We start from the raw sequence: 4,685 nt of genomic DNA, 5'->3' as shown, positions 1-4,685 counted from the left end.
GCTGAAGCAAACTTTGAGCTGTTCAAAATTCTAGATCAATGCCTTTTTCCTAAACAAAAATATCTTCACATATATGCAAGTGCATATTAAGTACAGGAAGACATAATACAGAATGTTAAAATCAAGTTATTAAAACTGGAAAGTGTTGTGATTCCAATATTTTTAACATTAACATGACTTAATTTAAACTTGCTTCGGGTACAATGGAAAACTCACAATACAGTCCTATAAACAACAAGTAGAAATGATTTTAGTGGCATTTTTGTCCATATTTAAAAAAAACTTTTTTTTTTCCAAAACTTAAAATGAAGTCCAAACTTAGGAGCAGTCTTGTTCAATGTAGCTGGATGGTGGTAAAAGTTCAACATGAACAAAGCATGCCAAAAAGTACGAGGCCTTGCAGAAGTTCTTGCGGAATTCAAACTGAACAGTTTATAAAGTGCAAGGAAATGGGTTTGAGAATCTTGTAACCAGTTCAGTGTCCTCTATAGTTCAGTGCAGGCTGTTTCACTCAAGCAGTTTGTTTTTCAGAACTTGCACATTCATGGATAAGTTGTTCCCATCCAACTCCATCAGCACCTTTTGAAGAAATTCAAATATGTATTTCAGGTGTTTTGGGTACCTCAGATTTAGACTGTAGATTAGTCCAAGCAGGAGGGCACACCCCTTTGCCACATCACTAAGAGCTTTCAGCACAGTGTATCCTTCTATGATGACACCAATGTCCTCAGGTGTATCTGCAGAGTCTGCTCCTTCATGTCTGACAACACAGACTCCTAAAGTCAGCTGCTCCGTTTCTCTTCTTGCACTAAGATCCACATCCTTAAAATGAAAACAAAGGGGGGGGGGGGGGGGGGGGGGAAAGCTAATTGCATATAGATACATATGAACAAATGAGCCCACCTTCAATTTACTATCCCAAATTAAAAAAAACAAACAAACAAACGAACTGATCTTTCCCCTTTTCTAACTTACCAAGAATTCCTTGAACAGGTCATCTGGCTTTTTATTTAAGTAGACACAGATAGTTTTTAGAACGCATTCCCGTCGAACATCAATGCTGATATTCTGGTGGAGATAAGAACTCAATGTGAGACAAGATTTTGGTTCTTTTCCACCTCTTCCCAAACCAAAGTCAAAAATATTAACAGATGAGTGATTAGCGATGAGTAATTAAACAATGTTTGACAACTCACATTAGTGACATTCAGTGAGGTTAATGATTGGTTAGGCACTGACTCTTCTGAGTCAGATCAACAAATATATGAACACAAAACTAGAAGCTTTTCAATTTTGACAATACATGAAAGCTTTCACTTTTGCTTTAATCAATTCTATACTGTTCAACAATATAATTATTAATTGTACCCCTAAAAATGTTAAAATGAAATAGAAGATTAGAACTCGGCAATATGGATTCAAAATCCTATCACAATATTTTCTGGTATTTATTACGATAACAAGAGTTACAATAAAAGATACCAGTAACCACAATCACATCTGAGCCACTTTTGTTGCATCTACTGACAGACAGAACTAGCTGACCAACATAAAATGAAGGGGGGAACACACAAATTGTCACTTTGATAATCAATGGAACTGATACAAGGAGTTAAATGCATTACATATAGCTGTATTACACATAATGCTGCATTTTAATGACACAAGATAAATGCATGTCTTACACTTTAATCACTGATATTAACACTAAACCAGATATCAACACGGGGTAGAATTCCTTCAAACAATGTAGCAACTTATTTGATGCATGTTTCTAAAATACACTATACATATATTTCATTCTTCAAACGGATAGGATCGCTGGCGCTCCTGGTGCTCATTACTGACACCAGGGAGCATGCGCGGTAGATGTTGGGAGTAATTTTAAAGCTGCAGTTCTTAGTAGGCAAGTTGCAGCTTAACATGAATCGTAAAACATTTTGGGAAATTACACCGAAGTGGGCCCAATAATATTTGTTAAATGCCTGACTACTAACACCTGTGAGAGGCATACAAGCTAGAATGCTAAAAAATTTTTTACCAGACATCATTTGTTTTAAAATAAAACATACAGAAGTACTCCCGAAAATGTCGGATGTTTATCATTTAGTACACATTAACCAAATTTGTCATCCTTAAATGGTTGTACTTACCAAATAATCCTCAAATGGCAATGGATTTTATCCAGGCTTCTGAGCATGATGCAAGTTTCGGTTGAAAATGGCAGTTGTTCAAACTTCCACACTGCACATGTGTAAACTGAGAAGTACGGAGAGCCAGTTAGGACAATCCTCTTCAAATTAAAGTGCTGTTCATTTTAAATGAACTTTTTACGTTGGATTTAATGTACTGCATTTTGTTGTATTGAAATATTGTGTTATTAATTAAAATCAAAACAATATCCTTGTGTTTAGAGTTAAAAATCAATTGGTGACATTAATTTTAACATAAAACGTTTACATAATGCTAGCAACATCAATGTATCATTTCTTAGAGGTGTTCAGAGAGTGCACTAAAGAATCTGTGGAAGAATGAGGGGTCATCAACATTTGGACCATATATACTTACAATACATAGCTTTTTGTTAAGTGTAGATAGTTTAATAATTAGGAATCTACCCTCTGGAACTATAACTGTATTGAGTACTGTAAAATGAACATTTTATGTATTAAAATTACTAATCTCTTTTGTCTAGAATTATAACAGGCTGCGAACACATTAGGGAAGTCAGGTGTTTTAAGTTCATTTAAACCTGTGACAGCCCTGTGAGTCTCTTGTAATAAAACGTCTGCTTGTAGTTTTCTTGAGCTGGTTAAATATCTTTAACCTCTTTTCTCTGGTGCCTGCTCCATTTACATTGCATGTGACAAACCTTAGTGTGCCCATATTTGTTTGTGTGTATGGCTAAAGATGCCATACGGGTTTAGACAGGTGAAGAGAATGGAAACACATTACCTGTTTGTAAATAGAAAGAATTAAAATGTTTGGCGAGAGGCTCCATGAGTCTATGTGTGTGTATATTAACTTATATGAGCAAGCGTGGCTTGCGTGTGTGTCCTATAAGTCTGTGTGCACTTGTGAGGCTGTTGTAAATGTGCTGCCGTTGACCGCATGTGTTTGCATGACTGTAGTGTGCGAATATGTAGAAACAGAGGGTGTTGTTTGTAGGTGAGAGGGGAAGTAGGTGATCGACACAGTGAAAGAAAAGAGAAAGAAACCACGAGAATGGTGAGTGACAACAAAAAAAGAAAAGAAAAAAACCCAGAAACATTCCAATTATATGTTATATCTGCTATGACATCATACTGATATTGCTAGGCTAAACACATGTTAAAGGAGAGATTGTGAGTGGATAAGAAAAGAGTGTAGCGGATTGTTATCTGGAGCGCAGTCAATATAACCACGGAGTGGTGCTGGGGTCGCGGTAGAGCTGTCCGTCCACGTAGAGCCGGTCCGCGATGACAGCGCGGGAGCCTCTCTGGATGAAACTACGTCGGACTGGGAACAGGACCTAGCGTCGTTCCAGGATCTCTTTGGGGAACTGGTCGTTCACGCTGAAGTCCTTTCCTTTCAGCTCCCTGCTGCAACTCTTCACCTGTTCCTTCTGTTTGAAGTGGACGAATATGGTCACAATTGGAGGCGGTCTCCCGGTCACCAACCTCAAGGCCCTTTTACGATGCACTCTTTCAAAGGCGATGTTTTTCACACTGTCCTCCAGCAGCTTCAGGTGGGTTTTAATGAAGCTTTTCACCTTTGTTTCCGATTCCTCTCCAGCAGATTCTGGAATACCAGAAAACACAAGGTTATCGCTCATGCTACAAGCTTGTACAGTGGGGCAAAAAAGTATTTAGTCAGCCACCGACTGTGCAAGTTCCCCCACTTAAAATGATGACAGAGGTCAGTAATTTGCACCAGAGGTACACTTCAACTGTGAGAGACAGAATGTGAAAAAAAAATCCATGAATTCACATGGTAGGATTTGTAAAGAATTTATTCGTAAATTAGGGTGGAAAATAAGTATTTGGTCACCTCAAACAAGGAAAATCTCTGGCTCTCACAGACCTGTAACGTCTTCTGTAAGAAGCTTTTCTGTCCCCCACTCGTTACCTGTATGAATGGCACCTGTTTGAACTCATCATCTGTATAAAAGACACCTGTCCACAGCCTCAAACAGTCAGACTCCAAACTCCGCCATGGCCAAGACCAAAGAGCTCTCGAAGGACACCAGGAAAAGTATTGTAGACCTGCACCAGACTGGGAAGAGTGAATCTACAATAGGCAAGCAGCTTGGTGTGAAAAAAATCAACTGTGGGAGCAATCATCAGAAAATGGAAGACATACAAGACCACTGATAATCTCCCACGATCTGGGGCTCCACGCAAGATCTCATCCCGTGGGGTCACAATGATCATGAGAACGGTGAGCAAAGATCCCAGAACCACACGGGGGGACCTGGTGAATGACCTGCAGAGAGCTGGGACCAAAGTAACAAAGGTCACCATCAGTAACACACTACGACGGCAGGGAATCAAATCCCGCAGTGCCAGACGTGTTCCGCTGCTGAAGCCAGTGCATGTCCAGGCCCGTCTGAAGTTTGCCAGAGAGCACATGGATGATACAGCAGAGGATTGGGAGAATGTCATGTGGTCAGATGAAACCAAAGTAGAACTTTTTGGTATAAACTC

General features: G+C 39.3%; 1 long non-coding RNA gene across 1 annotated transcript; it reads right to left on the bottom strand.

Moving 5' to 3' along the window:
• Nucleotides 1-615: 615 nt before the first annotated feature.
• LOC113014990 (uncharacterized) lies at nt 616-2,241 on the bottom strand. Its single transcript, XR_003271043.2, has 3 exons — nt 2,154-2,241; nt 976-1,068; nt 616-822 (listed from the first exon to the last, which is right to left on the bottom strand). It is a non-coding gene; the product is annotated as an uncharacterized LOC113014990 (long non-coding RNA).
• Between the last annotated feature and the right edge of the window lie 2,444 nt (nt 2,242-4,685).

Source organism: Astatotilapia calliptera, chromosome 22 (genome assembly GCF_964374335.1).
Source record: "Astatotilapia calliptera chromosome 22, fAstCal68.1, whole genome shotgun sequence".
In the NCBI taxonomy this organism is placed as follows: Eukaryota; Metazoa; Chordata; class Actinopteri; order Cichliformes; family Cichlidae; genus Astatotilapia; species Astatotilapia calliptera.
Note: the sequence above shows the minus strand (reverse complement) of the source record. Positions and strands in the feature narration are given on the sequence as shown.